This window comes from Sycon ciliatum, chromosome 8, assembly GCF_964019385.1.
Source record: "Sycon ciliatum chromosome 8, ocSycCili1.1, whole genome shotgun sequence".
Taxonomy (NCBI): domain Eukaryota; kingdom Metazoa; phylum Porifera; class Calcarea; order Leucosolenida; family Sycettidae; genus Sycon; species Sycon ciliatum.
This window is the reverse complement of record NC_088650.1, coordinates 25,068,583-25,089,592: the sequence shown is the minus strand read 5'-3', so window position 1 is coordinate 25,089,592 and position 21,010 is coordinate 25,068,583. Positions and strand designations below refer to the sequence as shown.

At 45.6% G+C, this 21,010-nt stretch overlaps 1 long non-coding RNA gene across 1 annotated transcript; it reads left to right on the top strand.

The window, feature by feature from the left end:
• Window positions 1-16,903: 16,903 nt before the first annotated feature.
• Window positions 16,904-18,811, top strand: LOC135823864 (uncharacterized). The gene is made up of 3 exons (XR_010554784.1): window positions 16,904-17,234; window positions 17,531-17,562; window positions 18,651-18,811. It is a non-coding gene; the product is annotated as an uncharacterized LOC135823864 (long non-coding RNA).
• Window positions 18,812-21,010: the final 2,199 nt, after the last annotated feature.

Genomic DNA, 21,010 nt, shown 5'->3' with positions numbered 1-21,010 from the left:
TCTGCTTGCAAAGGTTGGGTTTCCTTGTGTGGATGTATACAGCTTCCAAAACATTCAGCAATCTAGCACTGCGTACACGTGACACAATCGAAAAACAATCATCCGAATACACAGCACGACAATCAGGATGCTCAAACAAATGACTAGCAATGGACGACTCATACTTATCAGAACTAACATCAGAACAATCAGCATGTGCGGTGGACACATCCGATTTCACATGGCTATTCGAGTGGACCCTAGCCGTTGCCTCTGTCTGTGCTTTAGTCGCTGCCATCGCCGCCGTTGCCGATCTTGTTATTCTTCTGGTTGATGCGGTTCCTGTCACTGCCACGCACGTAGGTGTCTTGTCCGGTTGTTTTTCTGGTGGTCTAGTTAATTGTGAGGTGACGTTCCTTGGTGTTGATGCCGCTGCGTTGGACCATCTTGTACCAGGATGATTCTTTGCTGGACGTCCCCTCCGTGGTCGAGTGGATCGTGCGTGTTGTGGAATAAGGTGTAGCGGTGCGTGTTGTCGGATGCGTGCGTCCAGATGTTGAAGAGTCCTACCTACATATCGGCTCTCACATTGCCGACACTCGAAGTGATAAATCAACTTGGATAATTGGCCTGTAGGTAGGACGTCCTTCCTCACCGTGAACGCACGCACCGTGGAGTAGATGAAGCGAATATGAACATTATGGTAATTAGACTCCACGGCAGACTTAACCCGACGCTGAACCATACGTGATACTGACTCGCCCTTCCACGGTAAACATAGGTATACTGGATTAGTGGAAACCTCAGCATTCTTCTTTGGACTGGTCTCAGTTACATACTTCACAATAACAGACTCGGGGTATCCATTGAGACGAAAAAGCGCACGTAACTTCTCCAACTCCTGCTCCAACCTTGAAGACGAACAAAGGCGACGTGCACGATCCACCAAATTACGCAACAAATTGATCTTATACAGTGTCGCGCAAAACGAATCCCAAACAATGTACAAGCCAGTGAACGTAGGCTTGCGATAGACCGACGTGACAACACCACCATCAATTGACTTCTCAACGAGCACATCAAGAAAAGGTAGACGATCTGACTCCTCAAATTCACACGTGAAATCCAACATACCATCAACAACCTTCCTCAGCAGATCACGCAGCGTCGGGTTAAGTCTGCCGTGGAGTCTAATTACCATAATGTTCATATTCGCTTCATCTACTCCACGGTGCGTGCGTTCACGGTGAGGAAGGACGTCCTACCTACAGGCCAATTATCCAAGTTGATTTATCACTTCGAGTGTCGGCAATGTGAGAGCCGATATGTAGGTAGGACTCTTCAACATCTGGACGCACGCATCCGACAACACGCACCGCTACACCTTATTCCACAACACGCACGATCCACTCGACCACGGAGGGGACGTCCAGCAAAGAATCATCCTGGTACAAGATGGTCCAACGCAGCGGCATCAACACCAAGGAACGTCACCTCACAATTAACTAGACCACCAGAAAAACAACCGGACAAGACACCTACGTGCGTGGCAGTGACAGGAACCGCATCAACCAGAAGAATAACAAGATCGGCAACGGCGGCGATGGCAGCGACTAAAGCACAGACAGAGGCAACGGCTAGGGTCCACTCGAATAGCCATGTGAAATCGGATGTGTCCACCGCACATGCTGATTGTTCTGATGTTAGTTCTGATAAGTATGAGTCGTCCATTGCTAGTCATTTGTTTGAGCATCCTGATTGTCGTGCTGTGTATTCGGATGATTGTTTTTCGATTGTGTCACGTGTACGCAGTGCTAGATTGCTGAATGTTTTGGAAGCTGTATACATCCACACAAGGAAACCCAACCTTTGCAAGCAGAAACAAATCAAATTCACACTTAGGCTGTTAGGTAGGTCGTCAAAACCTCGTTAGTTACATGTATGTCCAGTGGTTGTCTCTTGTTGTCGCACTACATGTCGCGCTTATTGAGTTTTCTCGCATTTGCACCTTTGTGTCATTATTGCAATTTTCGCTGTTTACTTTAGCTATCTTCTTTCTTTCTTTCTTTCTTTTTGCGCTGTTTTACCACCTTCTTACTGTATTTAATCCACTGTTCCTGTTCCTTTTCCCTTGCCTGTTTTTCACCTGATGAGAAGGCTTGAAAGTATACTTGTGAAGACGAAAACTTTCAAGATGTTTGTAATGAGCCTGAAGTGTGTCCTTTTTATGAGTATTATTATTATTATTATTATTAAGTAGTGGTTGCGACCTCGGCGATGATTTGTAAGAAAAGGGGGGGGGAGCACTATATAAGTGGTGCTCTTCAGGCACAATCTTCCTCAGCCTACTCAAGCTCAACTGATGAGGGGTGAATTCCCCGAAACACTGTGTATTGAGCAGGGAGTGGTGCTTTCTTGCAGGTTTGCCGAGTCGAAGGTTCGATGGACTTCTCGTGTGCTCTGGATGGCAGTCGTGAGTCAGTCAAGTGTCAAGTAAAGTCGGCGGAATAGCGCGAGCTCCGGTGTGGGGAGCAAACCCTTTTATTATTATTATTATTATTATTATTGTAGAAGAGAAAAGGACATATCGATACGAGTTAGGAGTAACTCTCCATCACTGTAACATGATACTATATACAGTCAGAAAGTGCAATAACTAGGCACAAAACTGACAGAGTACTGAAACATTCGACGTCCTGACACCTAGCTTCAACACATCTCCGTAGCGCTAACCGACAGCCTTCCAACTTGGAAGGTTCAAGGTTATGGAAAGACCAAAGAGGGGAAGGCAAGCGCAACGAAAATGAGCAAAAGCTACAGTCCCAACGGAACAAAGAATGTCGATTGTTGCTGGACGATGACGAGACCAGTACGATATTTGACAAAGCGGTCTAACTACAATTCGAAGCAGCAAAGCAGCACACCACCCAACTTGGGTGGGTCATAAATATCAAAGATAAAGAAAGGGAAGCTTTGCGAAAACGAATTGTACAAGCCGAAACTCTGTCAGTTTTGTGCCTAGTTATTGTACTTTCTGACTGTATATAGTATCATGTTACAGTGATGGAGAGTTACTCCTAACTCGTATCGATATGTCCTTTTCTCTTCTACATTTATTTATGGCTCAACATCCGAGTTTCTAATTATTATTATTATTATTATTATTATTATTATTATTATTAGAAAGGTTTGCTCCCCACACCGGAGCTCGCGCTATTCCGCCGACTTTACTTGACACTTGACTGACTCACGACTGCCATCCAGAGCACACGAGAAGTCCATCGAACCTTCGACTCGGCAAACCTGCAAGAAAGCACCACTCCCTGCTCAATACACAGTGTTTCGGGGAATTCACCCCTCATCAGTTGAGCTTGAGTAGGCTGAGGAAGATTGTGCCTGAAGAGCACCACTTATATAGTGCACTCCAGGCACAAACATCACCAGGGATACAAACTTACAGAGACGCTCCGCTTCCAGCGCGATAAACACCTCGTGAACACCAGATAGCAGCGTGAGTCAGTGTCGCTCCTGGACGGTGAGACAGACGTCGAGGACCCTCGGTCATTCGCAACGCTGTCACCTCCAAACCAACTAGTCGCAAGCCCGCGCTGGGCACAACAGTACGAAGTAGTGGTTGCGACTTCGGCGATGATTTGTAAGAAAGGTTTGCTCCCCACACCGGAGCTCGCGCTATTCCGCCGACTTTACTTGACACTTGACTGACTCACGACTGCCATCCAGAGCACACGAGAAGTCCATCGAACCTTCGACTCGGCAAACCTGCAAGAAAGCACCACTCCCTGCTCAATACACAGTGTTTCGGGGAATTCACCCCTCATCAGTTGAGCTTGAGTAGGCTGAGGAAGATTGTGCCTGAAGAGCACCACTTATATAGTGCACTCCAGGCACAAACATCACCAGGGATACAAACTTACAGAGACGCTCCGCTTCCAGCGCGATAAACACCTCGTGAACACCAGATAGCAGCGTGAGTCAGTGTCGCTCCTGGACGGTGAGACAGACGTCGAGGACCCTCGGTCATTCGCAACGCTGTCACCTCCAAACCAACTAGTCGCAAGCCTACTCAAGCTCAACTGATGAGGGGTGAATTCCCCGAAACACTGTGTATTGAGCAGGGAGTGGTGCTTTCTTGCAGGTTTGCCGAGTCGAAGGTTCGATGGACTTCTCGTGTGCTCTGGATGGCAGTCGTGAGTCAGTCAAGTGTCAAGTAAAGTCGGCGGAATAGCGCGAGCTCCGGTGTGGGGAGCAAACCTTTCTTACAAATCATCGCCGAAGTCGCAACCACTACTTCGTATTATTATTATTATTATTTCTCCTTTATTCACTTCTTTCGAAGGCGATAAGCCAGACCCACCGGGAAATATTTCCATGGGTGGGACAGCAAAAAAGAAAGTGAAAAAACAAAAACAAAAATAAATAAATAAATAAAACCTAAAAACCAAAGGGACAAGAACTAGTTGAAGGAAGAGGAAGAAAGGAAAGAAACTCAATCCGAACTCCAACATCAAAACAATAATAAAGAATTTGCAGCGACAGGCAAAATACATCAACCAATGAAGGGAGTAGTAACAAAGGAAATATCAGTCTTTATCAGTCGTTATTCAAGTCTCTTAGTTATTGAACATGCAAACGCAGCAGAGGTGCATCTACATGTTAAGGATAGTTCTCAGTATTTTAATCGAACCTTGTATAGCCTCCTGTTGCACAATAGCCAGGTCTCCTCCCTGCACAGTCCGAAGGCATTGAGGAGTCTCCCCCACCAAGCCTCCCAGGGCACCGACAACCACAGGGACCACGTCAACCTGGTTGAGGGACCAAATCCTCGAAATCTCCCGCTTCAAATCATAATATTTCGAGCGCTTTTCAGCCATTTTCTTATTGATGTTGTTCTCACCAGGAACGCTGATGTCTATAATGTAGGCGATGCGCTCCTTGTCATCAACAAGGAGCAGATCGGGCCTGTTTGCTGATAGTTTCAGGTCAGTTGGGACCGAATACTCCCAATAGAGGCGATACTGATCACTCTTGACCAATGCCTTGAGCTGGTGGTCGAATCGTGAAGCACCAGTAGGTAGATCTCGTGCTTTACACATTTCGAAGTGCACATACTTTACTATCCGGTTATGTCGTTCAATGTAACTGGTCCGAGCAAGAACTGGGCAGGCACTGACAATGTGGTCAATTGTTTCTAAGCTGCCCTTGCAAAGCCTGCAATTGGCATCAGTTCGAGCAATTGACTTCATTATGGCGTATTGGTAATTTTTCGTTTTGAGGGATTGGTCTTGTGCTGCCATAATCATGCCTTCAGTTGAAGGTTTCAGTGTCCTTGATTTCAACCACATGAAGGTAAGCTCCTTATCTAGGCGATTCTCCTCCAATCGGCTCCAATATCTCCCATGCAGCGGCATAGTGGAAAGTGTTTTGGATTTTCGCTCAACGCACGCTTGTTTAATGGTATGCTTATTGGGTAAAGCTGGTCCAGCTGCTGGCAGATCCAAACTCGACAGGAACTTAGCAGCCTTTGCAGTTATTGAGTGGCTTTTTGTTGTAGGTTTTTGTTGATGATACTGATAAAGCAGGCTTATTCTGTCTATTGGGCTGGTACTCATGTAGCGGGCCAGGCCACACATGCTCCGGCCGTGCATATCCTCACAAGAGACCAAGCCCCGGCCTCCATCTCCCCTCTTCATGTAGAGCCTGTTGACTGAGGCTTTGGGGTGGTGAAATCCAGACGCAGTCAAGGCTGATCTTGTCACTCGATCTGTGGTCTTGATTTCAGCCTCGGTCCAATTTACGATTCCATAACTATATGTCATAACCGGCAGAGCATACGTATTGATGGCCTTGATCATGTTTCGCGCATTCAATCCACTGTTAAGAAGCAAATACAATCTCTTTTTGTATTCTGCAGTGAGTTGCGTCTTGAGCTGCGGGTGAGGTATCATGGCTGCTTGCACTACTCCAAGGTACTTGTATGTTTCATTGAGTCGTAGCGACTCTGCAATGGTCTCATCGCCAACCTGGATAGAGCATCCTTCATCTGGTTTTCCTCTCCTGACGTGCAGCACGGCACACTTAGCCGGGTTGAGATTCATGCCGATGTCATCACCAACGCCACACACGGTAGACACGAGGGTAGTCACATCCTTTGTAGTTTTCCCATAGAGTTTAATGTCGTCCATGTACCAAGAGTGATTGATAGACAACTCGGCGTCTCTGCAGCTGACTCTGTATCCCAAAGGCAATCGGTTGAGCTCAAAACTGATTGGGTTTAGCGCCAGGCAAAACAGTAACGGGGATAATGTGTCACCTTGAAATATGCCTCTTCTTATTGAAATGTTGCCGGTAGTGACCCTGCATCTTCCCTGGTCGCATATGTGCATTGTCGTTCTCCAGTTCTGCATGCTACGAGCAATAGTTGTGACCAAAGACGGGTGGAATCGATACATCGTCAAAGCATGTAGAATCCATTCATGCGACACACTATCAAATGCCTTTTTGAAGTCCAGGTATGCCATGACCAGATTTCGCCCTTTCGTATGGGCATCCTCCAGAATCATCTTATCCACCATCAGGTGCTCCTTGCAACCAAGACCAGCTGCTGCACAACCGCGCTGCTCCGTTGCAAGTATTTCATGTTGATTGATGTGCTGCCACATAATCTTCGATATGGCGGCGTTATTATTATTATTATTATTATTATTATTATTATTATTTTTTCTTCAGACCTTTCCCGTTTGTCTCTTTCCCTCAAACCAGTTAATATTTTATGACTTGGGGCTCCCCGCGTGCTAGTTTGTACGTGAAGTGTGTGGGTTACAGTGAGGGCTGCGTCCCACCCGCCTGTGTAGATTCACAGGAAGTGTGAGTTACGAAGTCTGAAGAAAGTGTTGAACGGCCTCTGCTGGGATGACGACTACACCATAGCTCAGTGGTTAGAGCATCGCTGGCTACAAGCGAGGGTCCCTGGTTCGAGTCCTGGTGGTGACAGTCAATTTTTTCTTCAGACCTTTCCCGTTTGTCTCTTTCCCTCAAACCAGTTAATATTATTATTATTATTATTAAGAAAAGGGTTTGCTCCCCACACCGGAGCTCGCGCTATTCCGCCGACTTTACTTGACACTTGACTGACTCACGACTGCCATCCAGAGCACACGAGAAGTCCATCGAACCTTCGACTCGGCAAACCTGCAAGAAAGCACCACTCCCTGCTCAATATGTGTGGGGAGCAAACCCTTTTCTTACAAATCATCGCCGAGGTCGCAACCACTACTTCGTATTATTATTATTATTATTATTATTATTATTATTATTATTATTATTATTATACGGACTTGTGCCCAGTCCTGAAGTTATTGCTCATTGTTTGTGTTTTTGTTTTTAATTGTTTTGCATTTACATTTACATGTATTTAGAACACATGTGCAAGGTTGATTGCTATCCCTTGCACGTATCAGGGCCTGTGCCCTTTCCTGTTTTATTTCATCTCACATAATAGTACATAATAAACCAGTTTATTATTATTATTATTATTATTATTATTATTATTATTATTATTATTATTATTATTATTATTATTATTATTATTATTATTATTATTATTATTATTATTATTATTATTATTATTATTATTATTATTATTATTATTATTATTATTATTATTATTATTATTATTATTATTATTATTATTATTATTATTATTATTATTATTATTATTATTATTTGGAAAGGATTGGGAGAACTTCATATTCAAAGGATCAGTCGGGGAAGTGAACTGCCTGAAAAGAGAAAAAAAACGCCAGACCCACCAGGACTCGAACCTGGGACCCTGCTTGTCATGAGCAATGCTCTAACCACTGAGCTATGGGACCAGGCTGAACCTAGAAGGCGCTGACAAGTTTTTCACTCCAAAGGCAGCTCACAACACGTGCCACACATACTGATGGCACTTGGGTCTTTTTCCCTCCCCCAGGGGACCAACCACGGTCAGTTTCTGGAAACTACCAGAGGTGAAAGAAAGTGATTAAATTTGGAAAGGATTGGGAGAACTTCATATTCAAAGGATCAGTCGGGGAAGTGAACTGCCTGAAAAGAGAAAAAAACGCCAGACCCACCAGGACTCGAACCTGGGACCCTGCTTGTCATGAGCAATGCTCTAACCACTGAGCTATGGGACCAGGCTGAACCTAGAAGGCGCTGACAAGTTTTTCACTCCAGTTCGAGTCCTGGTGGGTCTGGCGTTTTTTTCTCTTTTCAGGCAGTTCACTTCCCCGACTGATCCTTTGAATATGAAGTTCTCCCAATCCTTTCCAAATTATTATTATTATTATTATTATTATTATTATTATTATTATATGTGAAGTGTGTGGGTTACAGTGAGGGCTGCGTCCCACCCGCCTGTGTAGATTCACAGGAAGTGTGAGTTACGAAGTCTGAAGAAAATGTTGAACGGCCTCTGCTGGGATGACGACTACACCATAGCTCAGTGGTTAGAGCATCGCTGGCTACAAGCGAGGGTCCCTGGTTCGAGTCCTGGTGGTGACAGTCAATTTTTTCTTCAGACCTTTCCCGTTTGTCTCTTTCCCTCAAACCAGTTAATATTTTATGACTTGGGGCTCCCCGCGTGCTAGTTTGTACGTGAAGTGTGTGGGTTACAGTGAGGGCTGCGTCCCACCCGCCTGTGTAGATTCACAGGAAGTGTGAGTTACGAAGTCTGAAGAAAATGTTGAACGGCCTCTGCTGGGATGACGACTACACCATAGCTCAGTGGTTAGAGCATCGCTGGCTACAAGCGAGGGTCCCTGGTTCGAGTCCTGGTGGTGACAGTCAATTTTTTCTTCAGACCTTTCCCGTTTGTCTCTTTCCCTCAAACCAGTTAATATTTTATGACTTGGGGCTCCCCGCGTGCTAGTTTGTACGTGAAGTGTGTGGGTTACAGTGAGGGCTGCGTCCCACCCGCCTGTGTAGATTCACAGGAAGTGTGAGTTACGAAGTCTGAAGAAAATGTTGAACGGCCTCTGCTGGGATGACGACTACACCATAGCTCAGTGGTTAGAGCATCGCTGGCTACAAGCGAGGGTCCCTGGTTCGAGTCCTGGTGGTGACAGTCAATTTTTTCTTCAGACCTTTCCCGTTTGTCTCTTTCCCTCAAACCAGTTAATATTTTATGACTTGGGGCTCCCCGCGTGCTAGTTTGTACGTGAAGTGTGTGGGTTACAGTGAGGGCTGCGTCCCACCCGCCTGTGTAGATTCACAGGAAGTGTGAGTTACGAAGTCTGAAGAAAATGTTGAACGGCCTCTGCTGGGATGACGACTACACCATAGCTCAGTGGTTAGAGCATCGCTGGCTACAAGCGAGGGTCCCTGGTTCGAGTCCTGGTGGTGACAGTCAATTTTTTCTTCAGACCTTTCCCGTTTGTCTCTTTCCCTCAAACCAGTTAATATTTTATGACTTGGGGCTCCCCGCGTGCTAGTTTGTACGTGAAGTGTGTGGGTTACAGTGAGGGCTGCGTCCCACCCGCCTGTGTAGATTCACAGGAAGTGTGAGTTACGAAGTCTGAAGAAAATGTTGAACGGCCTCTGCTGGGATGACGACTACACCATAGCTCAGTGGTTAGAGCATCGCTGGCTACAAGCGAGGGTCCCTGGTTCGAGTCCTGGTGGTGACAGTCAATTTTTTCTTCAGACCTTTCCCGTTTGTCTCTTTCCCTCAAACCAGTTAATATTTTATGACTTGGGGCTCCCCGCGTGCTAGTTTGTACGTGAAGTGTGTGGGTTACAGTGAGGGCTGCGTCCCACCCGCCTGTGTAGATTCACAGGAAGTGTGAGTTACGAAGTCTGAAGAAAATGTTGAACGGCCTCTGCTGGGATGACGACTACACCATAGCTCAGTGGTTAGAGCATCGCTGGCTACAAGCGAGGGTCCCTGGTTCGAGTCCTGGTGGTGACAGTCAATTTTTTCTTCAGACCTTTCCCGTTTGTCTCTTTCCCTCAAACCAGTTAATATTTTATGACTTGGGGCTCCCCGCGTGCTAGTTTGTACGTGAAGTGTGTGGGTTACAGTGAGGGCTGCGTCCCACCCGCCTGTGTAGATTCACAGGAAGTGTGAGTTACGAAGTCTGAAGAAAATGTTGAACGGCCTCTGCTGGGATGACGACTACACCATAGCTCAGTGGTTAGAGCATCGCTGGCTACAAGCGAGGGTCCCTGGTTCGAGTCCTGGTGGTGACAGTCAATTTTTTCTTCAGACCTTTCCCGTTTGTCTCTTTCCCTCAAACCAGTTAATATTTTATGACTTGGGGCTCCCCGCGTGCTAGTTTGTACGTGAAGTGTGTGGGTTACAGTGAGGGCTGCGTCCCACCCGCCTGTGTAGATTCACAGGAAGTGTGAGTTACGAAGTCTGAAGAAAATGTTGAACGGCCTCTGCTGGGATGACGACTACACCATAGCTCAGTGGTTAGAGCATCGCTGGCTACAAGCGAGGGTCCCTGGTTCGAGTCCTGGTGGTGACAGTCAATTTTTTCTTCAGACCTTTCCCGTTTGTCTCTTTCCCTCAAACCAGTTAATATTTTATGACTTGGGGCTCCCCGCGTGCTAGTTTGTACGTGAAGTGTGTGGGTTACAGTGAGGGCTGCGTCCCACCCGCCTGTGTAGATTCACAGGAAGTGTGAGTTACGAAGTCTGAAGAAAATGTTGAACGGCCTCTGCTGGGATGACGACTACACCATAGCTCAGTGGTTAGAGCATCGCTGGCTACAAGCGAGGGTCCCTGGTTCGAGTCCTGGTGGTGACAGTCAATTTTTTCTTCAGACCTTTCCCGTTTGTCTCTTTCCCTCAAACCAGTTAATATTTTATGACTTGGGGCTCCCCGCGTGCTAGTTTGTACGTGAAGTGTGTGGGTTACAGTGAGGGCTGCGTCCCACCCGCCTGTGTAGATTCACAGGAAGTGTGAGTTACGAAGTCTGAAGAAAATGTTGAACGGCCTCTGCTGGGATGACGACTACACCATAGCTCAGTGGTTAGAGCATCGCTGGCTACAAGCGAGGGTCCCTGGTTCGAGTCCTGGTGGTGACAGTCAATTTTTTCTTCAGACCTTTCCCGTTTGTCTCTTTCCCTCAAACCAGTTAATATTTTATGACTTGGGGCTCCCCGCGTGCTAGTTTGTACGTGAAGTGTGTGGGTTACAGTGAGGGCTGCGTCCCACCCGCCTGTGTAGATTCACAGGAAGTGTGAGTTACGAAGTCTGAAGAAAATGTTGAACGGCCTCTGCTGGGATGACGACTACACCATAGCTCAGTGGTTAGAGCATCGCTGGCTACAAGCGAGGGTCCCTGGTTCGAGTCCTGGTGGTGACAGTCAATTTTTTCTTCAGACCTTTCCCGTTTGTCTCTTTCCCTCAAACCAGTTAATATTTTATGACTTGGGGCTCCCCGCGTGCTAGTTTGTACGTGAAGTGTGTGGGTTACAGTGAGGGCTGCGTCCCACCCGCCTGTGTAGATTCACAGGAAGTGTGAGTTACGAAGTCTGAAGAAAATGTTGAACGGCCTCTGCTGGGATGACGACTACACCATAGCTCAGTGGTTAGAGCATCGCTGGCTACAAGCGAGGGTCCCTGGTTCGAGTCCTGGTGGTGACAGTCAATTTTTTCTTCAGACCTTTCCCGTTTGTCTCTTTCCCTCAAACCAGTTAATATTTTATGACTTGGGGCTCCCCGCGTGCTAGTTTGTACGTGAAGTGTGTGGGTTACAGTGAGGGCTGCGTCCCACCCGCCTGTGTAGATTCACAGGAAGTGTGAGTTACGAAGTCTGAAGAAAATGTTGAACGGCCTCTGCTGGGATGACGACTACACCATAGCTCAGTGGTTAGAGCATCGCTGGCTACAAGCGAGGGTCCCTGGTTCGAGTCCTGGTGGTGACAGTCAATTTTTTCTTCAGACCTTTCCCGTTTGTCTCTTTCCCTCAAACCAGTTAATATTTTATGACTTGGGGCTCCCCGCGTGCTAGTTTGTACGTGAAGTGTGTGGGTTACAGTGAGGGCTGCGTCCCACCCGCCTGTGTAGATTCACAGGAAGTGTGAGTTACGAAGTCTGAAGAAAATGTTGAACGGCCTCTGCTGGGATGACGACTACACCATAGCTCAGTGGTTAGAGCATCGCTGGCTACAAGCGAGGGTCCCTGGTTCGAGTCCTGGTGGTGACAGTCAATTTTTTCTTCAGACCTTTCCCGTTTGTCTCTTTCCCTCAAACCAGTTAATATTTTATGACTTGGGGCTCCCCGCGTGCTAGTTTGTACGTGAAGTGTGTGGGTTACAGTGAGGGCTGCGTCCCACCCGCCTGTGTAGATTCACAGGAAGTGTGAGTTACGAAGTCTGAAGAAAATGTTGAACGGCCTCTGCTGGGATGACGACTACACCATAGCTCAGTGGTTAGAGCATCGCTGGCTACAAGCGAGGGTCCCTGGTTCGAGTCCTGGTGGTGACAGTCAATTTTTTCTTCAGACCTTTCCCGTTTGTCTCTTTCCCTCAAACCAGTTAATATTTTATGACTTGGGGCTCCCCGCGTGCTAGTTTGTACGTGAAGTGTGTGGGTTACAGTGAGGGCTGCGTCCCACCCGCCTGTGTAGATTCACAGGAAGTGTGAGTTACGAAGTCTGAAGAAAATGTTGAACGGCCTCTGCTGGGATGACGACTACACCATAGCTCAGTGGTTAGAGCATCGCTGGCTACAAGCGAGGGTCCCTGGTTCGAGTCCTGGTGGTGACAGTCAATTTTTTCTTCAGACCTTTCCCGTTTGTCTCTTTCCCTCAAACCAGTTAATATTTTATGACTTGGGGCTCCCCGCGTGCTAGTTTGTACGTGAAGTGTGTGGGTTACAGTGAGGGCTGCGTCCCACCCGCCTGTGTAGATTCACAGGAAGTGTGAGTTACGAAGTCTGAAGAAAATGTTGAACGGCCTCTGCTGGGATGACGACTACACCATAGCTCAGTGGTTAGAGCATCGCTGGCTACAAGCGAGGGTCCCTGGTTCGAGTCCTGGTGGTGACAGTCAATTTTTTCTTCAGACCTTTCCCGTTTGTCTCTTTCCCTCAAACCAGTTAATATTTTATGACTTGGGGCTCCCCGCGTGCTAGTTTGTACGTGAAGTGTGTGGGTTACAGTGAGGGCTGCGTCCCACCCGCCTGTGTAGATTCACAGGAAGTGTGAGTTACGAAGTCTGAAGAAAATGTTGAACGGCCTCTGCTGGGATGACGACTACACCATAGCTCAGTGGTTAGAGCATCGCTGGCTACAAGCGAGGGTCCCTGGTTCGAGTCCTGGTGGTGACAGTCAATTTTTTCTTCAGACCTTTCCCGTTTGTCTCTTTCCCTCAAACCAGTTAATATTATTATTATTATTATTATTAAGTAGTGGTTGCGACCTCGGCGATGATTTGTAAGAAAAGGGGGGGGGGAGCACTATATAAGTGGTGCTCTTCAGGCACAATCTTCCTCAGCCTACTCAAGCTCAACTGATGAGGGGTGAATTCCCCGAAACACTGTGTATTGAGCAGGGAGTGGTGCTTTCTTGCAGGTTTGCCGAGTCGAAGGTTCGATGGACTTCTCGTGTGCTCTGGATGGCAGTCGTGAGTCAGTCAAGTGTCAAGTAAAGTCGGCGGAATAGCGCGAGCTCCGGTGTGGGGAGCAAACCCTTTTATTATTATTATTATTATTATTATTATTATTATTATTATTATTATTATTATTATTATTATTATTATTATTATTATTATTATTATTAGAAAGGTTTGCTCCCCACACCGGAGCTCGCGCTATTCCGCCGACTTTACTTGACACTTGACTGACTCACGACTGCCATCCAGAGCACACGAGAAGTCCATCGAACCTTCGACTCGGCAAACCTGCAAGAAAGCACCACTCCCTGCTCAATACACAGTGTTTCGGGGAATTCACCCCTCATCAGTTGAGCTTGAGTAGGCTGAGGAAGATTGTGCCTGAAGAGCACCACTTATATAGTGCACTCCAGGCACAAACATCACCAGGGATACAAACTTACAGAGACGCTCCGCTTCCAGCGCGATAAACACCTCGTGAACACCAGATAGCAGCGTGAGTCAGTGTCGCTCCTGGACGGTGAGACAGACGTCGAGGACCCTCGGTCATTCGCAACGCTGTCACCTCCAAACCAACTAGTCGCAAGCCCGCGCTGGGCACAACAGTACGAAGTAGTGGTTGCGACTTCGGCGATGATTTGTAAGAAAGGTTTGCTCCCCACACCGGAGCTCGCGCTATTCCGCCGACTTTACTTGACACTTGACTGACTCACGACTGCCATCCAGAGCACACGAGAAGTCCATCGAACCTTCGACTCGGCAAACCTGCAAGAAAGCACCACTCCCTGCTCAATACACAGTGTTTCGGGGAATTCACCCCTCATCAGTTGAGCTTGAGTAGGCTGAGGAAGATTGTGCCTGAAGAGCACCACTTATATAGTGCACTCCAGGCACAAACATCACCAGGGATACAAACTTACAGAGACGCTCCGCTTCCAGCGCGATAAACACCTCGTGAACACCAGATAGCAGCGTGAGTCAGTGTCGCTCCTGGACGGTGAGACAGACGTCGAGGACCCTCGGTCATTCGCAACGCTGTCACCTCCAAACCAACTAGTCGCAAGCCTACTCAAGCTCAACTGATGAGGGGTGAATTCCCCGAAACACTGTGTATTGAGCAGGGAGTGGTGCTTTCTTGCAGGTTTGCCGAGTCGAAGGTTCGATGGACTTCTCGTGTGCTCTGGATGGCAGTCGTGAGTCAGTCAAGTGTCAAGTAAAGTCGGCGGAATAGCGCGAGCTCCGGTGTGGGGAGCAAACCTTTCTTACAAATCATCGCCGAAGTCGCAACCACTACTTCGTATTATTATTATTATTATTATTATTATTATTATTATTATTATTATTATTATTATTATTATTATTATATCTCTTTCCCTCAAACCAGTCAATATTATTATTATTATTATTATTATTATTTTTTCTTCAGACCTTTCCCGTTTGTCTCTTTCCCTCAAACCAGTTAATATTTTATGACTTGGGGCTCCCCGCGTGCTAGTTTGTACGTGAAGTGTGTGGGTTACAGTGAGGGCTGCGTCCCACCCGCCTGTGTAGATTCACAGGAAGTGTGAGTTACGAAGTCTGAAGAAAGTGTTGAACGGCCTCTGCTGGGATGACGACTACACCATAGCTCAGTGGTTAGAGCATCGCTGGCTACAAGCGAGGGTCCCTGGTTCGAGTCCTGGTGGTGACAGTCAATTTTTTCTTCAGACCTTTCCCGTTTGTCTCTTTCCCTCAAACCAGTTAATATTATTATTATTATTATTAAGAAAAGGGTTTGCTCCCCACACCGGAGCTCGCGCTATTCCGCCGACTTTACTTGACACTTGACTGACTCACGACTGCCATCCAGAGCACACGAGAAGTCCATCGAACCTTCGACTCGGCAAACCTGCAAGAAAGCACCACTCCCTGCTCAATATGTGTGGGGAGCAAACCCTTTTCTTACAAATCATCGCCGAGGTCGCAACCACTACTTCGTATTATTATTATTATTATTATTATTATTATTATACGGACTTGTGCCCAGTCCTGAAGTTATTGCTCATTGTTTGTGTTTTTGTTTTTAATTGTTTTGCATTTACATTTACATGTATTTAGAACACATGTGCAAGGTTGATTGCTATCCCTTGCACGTATCAGGGCCTGTGCCCTTTCCTGTTTTATTTCATCTCACATAATAGTACATAATAAACCAGTTTATTATTATTATTATTATTATTATTATTATTATTATTATTATTATTATTATTATTATTATTATTATTATTATTATTATTATTATTATTATTATTATTATTATTATTATTATTATTATTATTATTATTATTATTATTATTATTATTATTATTATTATTATTATTATTATTATTATTATTATTATTATTATTATTTGGAAAGGATTGGGAGAACTTCATATTCAAAGGATCAGTCGGGGAAGTGAACTGCCTGAAAAGAGAAAAAAGCGCCAGACCCACCAGGACTCGAACCTGGGACCCTGCTTGTCATGAGCAATGCTCTAACCACTGAGCTATGGGACCAGGCTGAACCCAGAAGGCGCTGACAAGTTTTTCACTCCAAAGGCAGCTCACAACACGTGCCACACATACTGATGGCACTTGGGTCTTTTTCCCTCCCCCAGGGGACCAACCACGGTCAGTTTCTGGAAACTACCAGAGGTGAAAGAAAGTGATTAAATTTGGAAAGGATTGGGAGAACTTCATATTCAAAGGATCAGTCGGGGAAGTGAACTGCCTGAAAAGAGAAAAAAGCGCCAGACCCACCAGGACTCGAACCTGGGACCCTGCTTGTCATGAGCAATGCTCTAACCACTGAGCTATGGGACCAGGCTGAACCCAGAAGGCGCTGACAAGTTTTTCACTCCAAAGGCAGCTCACAACACGTGCCACACATTTAGAAAAGCGATCCTGTCAGCTTTTCTATTATTAGGGAGGTTCTGCTATACGTGAAACGTAGAGAAATCACGTAGAGAGCAGGTGTCTGGGTTAGAGTCTACGGCTTCGCGTGTTTTGGCTCCAGATTTCTACGCGGAGATGGGGTTCTCTACGTTGTGGCACACGCAGAGAAAATGCGTATGGATCTGCTGGGTATCGATCAACTGCAGGCAGAAAACTGCCAAATATGGAAGGGGAAAGTCCCAGTACGCACTCCACGTGACTTCTCTAGGTGAAACGTAGAGCAGAACAGCATTTCTTTACGTTACGGGAACGCGAAGAAAGTTCGCGTGATTCTTTGCGTCGCGTTCCCAAAACGTAGAGCAGAACCTCCCTATTGTGTTCACATGGCAAGAAAAACGACACCGCTATGCTACGTAAGTTTCTACGTAAGGTGCTCGGTATTTCACTTAGGCTACGTAAGTCTCTACGTAAGGTGCTCGGTATAGATCTACCAACGGTTGGTAGCCGCGTGCTGTGCACGTGCACGGCAGACATTGTGTTGCATGCAGTGCATGCAGTCCGTGTTCGGATGTGCATGCGCGAGGAACTTCCTCCTTTGGAACTGCTTCTTGTATGAGCTGTTTCGGATATTTCGTCTCCTAGATCCTGGCCTGGCTTATTTCGTTTCGGCGCTGCTGAGACCTCCTTTCGCGGAATATTACTCAATATCGACAGGTGAGTTGACCAGTTACCTTTGATTCTTTTGCTTGTGTTGACTCTTTCATTTACTAAAAGTGTGCTCATTTTGGGCGGAATGCAATAAATAATGGAAAAGCTGGCAGGATCTCTTTTCTAAATTTAGCTTTTCCGCTGCCGAGGCCCCCTTTTACGGAATACTCGATGACAGGTGATCTCTGAGTTGACCGGTTTCCTTCGATTCATTTGCTTATGCTCACCCTTTCATTTACGGAAACGTGTGCTGATTTTATTCGGATTTAGATCCATTTTTATCTCTTTGCCCTTGTCTACAGTGTGCGAAGAACGCGAGTTCACCTTCTTGACGGTAAGGCTTATGTTAGATGTGTTGTCGAAATACTCATATTCATTGTACATTGGTACGTTACAAGTAAGGCACTGGTCAGTGGCATACTATCGTTGGCAGTTCCCAATCTGGAGGGAAAGGTTCAAGGACCCATTGACCGAGTTTGCAAAATAAATTCGCATATCAGGGAAAATCTCCATTGTGGAGAGGTTCAGTAAACTTGTATGATTAGATTTGTTTACTCGAGTCTGGGCTGTTTGATTTATTATTTGTGAGTTCCGCCGAGATTGCACTGCCCCAAATGATGTTTCGTGCCGCCAAGGCAAGAATTACGATCTGCAATCTGTTTGTAGTACCTGCAAGAATGTGCTGTACATGTATCGTACTTTCTCTGTTGCTGTTTCAGTTGCCGTCATGTTGCTAAAGAAACGTTCAGTAGAGAGGTTCTGCAAAACGAAAATTCGAACGAAGTTTCGCGACAGTCATTGCGAAAGTGTGTACGAATTTTTGCACAAACTTTGCGTTCTGCACGTTTTCGTAGTTTGCGCGGGCCAAGTGCACGTACGCCATGACCCGATCTCACGAAAGTGTGTACGACTATTCATTTCGCGTTCCCTGCAAGTTTCGCGTCCAAAGTTGCGAAAGTTCGTGCGAAGTTTCGCACTTCAGGACGTGGAACGACTGTTTGTACTCATTTTCGTTTTGCAGAACCTCTCTAGTGACTCATTTGTTTCATACGAGACGAGTCAATGAGTTGGTGTGGCTTAGAATCTTTCGCTGTAGAAGAAATCTATTCGTATGTCTATTGGAGAAATAATTGTATTCACTGGTTATAAAATAGGTTAAGACAAACTCACAGAATAAATATCATCGGTCCCTTGGTGTTCGTCCTAAAGAGGTTCGACTGGATATCATTCATACTCACCAAAAATGTGTACGATTCTATTATTATGGAGTGCCTTGTTTATCTCTCAGTACCTCCAACCATAGCCTTGCCCCTTTTATCCTCAGGATCAGTGTAGTTGTTGGAACGAGGTGTCGGACTCAGCAATGTATTTGTTTACATTTTAATACATGTTTATTGTTCCTCCTTTGCTGTGTTGTTTTAGAAAATCGTGGACTAACAGTTCGAAGTCATTGAACTACTTCCAAAAGTTGTATCGACATCAACAGGGTTACGATTTCAGTGCAATATGGTGCAGGATGACCTTATCACGATAACCCATGATTATAAACCATTATAAACACAGAATCAACAAAAACATCTGCGACACGCACCTGGTTACATTTCTCAATTAAATCTGATCGAGGGTGGGGAAATCTGAAATATCTGAAAGGCAAGACAATTTTATCACAGAGTCATGAAATTCTGCTACAGCAACATGCACAGAATGACCTCCGTATAAAAAGGTATCACCACGGTCCACCACTACTCACATGTATCCCCGCAGAAGAACATGCTAGTCCCATTTTCTGCAAGAAAAGGCTTGCACATCAATGCGTATAATACGGTATTGATATGATGTGAAGGCCATCATTTACATATTGATAGGGCATTTCATTGATTGGTGACAGAAAAAACAGAAGAAATTATAGCAATAAAAACTGCTTTATGGCAGTTTTCTAAAAAAAGTTATTGTGTTCTAGTCCATGGACCCCGTCTAAAAAGTAAGAAATTAACGAAATGTGATAGCTGAAAATTAAAATTTCACACAAAACCTCACAATAATCACACACAGAATGAAAAGCAACATGTAGAAGACCTTTTCTCCTCGTAATCCTCTTTCCTATGCATGCATGTTGCCAATTGTTGGTGGAGTACAAGTTTAGTGTTGAAAGCAGCATTTCAAGTGTTGTGATTATTGTGAGGTTTTGTGTGAAATTTTAATTTTCAGCTATCACATTTCGTTAATTTCTTACTTTTTAGACGGGGTCCATGGACTAGAACACAATAACTTTTTTTAGAAAACTGCCATAAAGCAGTTTTTATTGCTATAATACTGATGGCACTTGGGTCTTTTTCCCTCCCCCAGGGGACCAACCACGGTCAGTTTCTGGAAACTACCAGAGGTGAAAGAAAGTGATTAAATTTGGAAAGGATTGGGAATTATTATTATTATTATTATTATTATTATTATATGGGGGTGGCTTTATTGGTTTTGTGTTTGTATTATGCAGCATCCCGGGTCATTTAAGACCATGGGGAGTACTGCTGTTGTATGTGAAGAAAATATAATAAGGGAGACTGAGAAAAAAGAAAGAAAAAAGAGAGAAATACTGTGAACAGCAAATCTACAATGATGCATGTACAATCTATTATACAACTAATCTGCGAGAATGAGACTTAACACAAGCAGGTACAGTAATAGCAAGAGAGCTAAATCAGAAAACAAAATCCGTTGAAAAGTAACCGTCATCAAATCTGAAATCGAGCCCTTCAGCGACACAATAGCACTGAAGGCAGCAATATAATTCTTCTCATTCAACATCAGTGAAGCACCGTCAAAACCGGTGAATGGGGGCTGATGGTATTATGGTTGTCTTTGTTATTGGCAAGTGATTAATATTACGATCATAATTATTTTCTGCAAATAGGTGCTTCAACTAATAGTTCGAACCATGGGCATTCGCAAACCAATGTAACTTTTAGAGTGTAATTATTATTTCATCTGAGTTATTGACCTGATGATGTCAACTGTGCCAAGGAGCGCCTCCTTTTGCAAGATCGATACACTGGCTCCGGCATCCAGTTCCCTCACAAAGTCAGCAGTCGAGGGGGTTAATCCACCTAATGCCCCCACAATTACTGGCACGATCTTGGCCCGCACCTGCCACATCTGCTCCACCTCACGCTTCAGGCCTTGATATTTCTGTATCTTTTCCACAGATTTTCGGCGGATGTTCCTATCCAGAGGGACACTTACGTCCACAAGAAACGCTTCATCTTTGCCCTTGATAATAATGTCGGGTCTGTTTGCTCCAACGGGCGCTGCTGTTGGAATTGGCACTTCCCAACAGCAGCCAATTCCAACAGCAGATTATTATTATTATTATTATTATTATTACGAAGTAGTGGTTGCGACTTCGGCGATGATTTGTAAGAAAGGGTTTGCTCCCCACACCGGAGCTCGCGCTATTCCGCCGACTTTACTTGACACTTGACTGACTCACGACTGCCATCCAGAGCACACGAGAAGTCCATCGAACCTTCGACTCGGCAAACCTGCAAGAAAGCACCACTCCCTGCTCAATACACAGTGTTTCGGGGAATTCACCCCTCATCAGTTGAGCTTGAGTAGGCGGGGGGTCCAGGAGCGACACTGACTCACGCTGCTATCTGGTGTTCACGAGGTGTTTATCGCGCTGGAAGCGGAGCGTCTCTGTAAGTTTGTATCCCTGGTGATGTTTGTGCCTGGAGAGCACTATATAAGTGGTGCTCTTCAGGCACAATCTTCCTCAGCCTACTCAA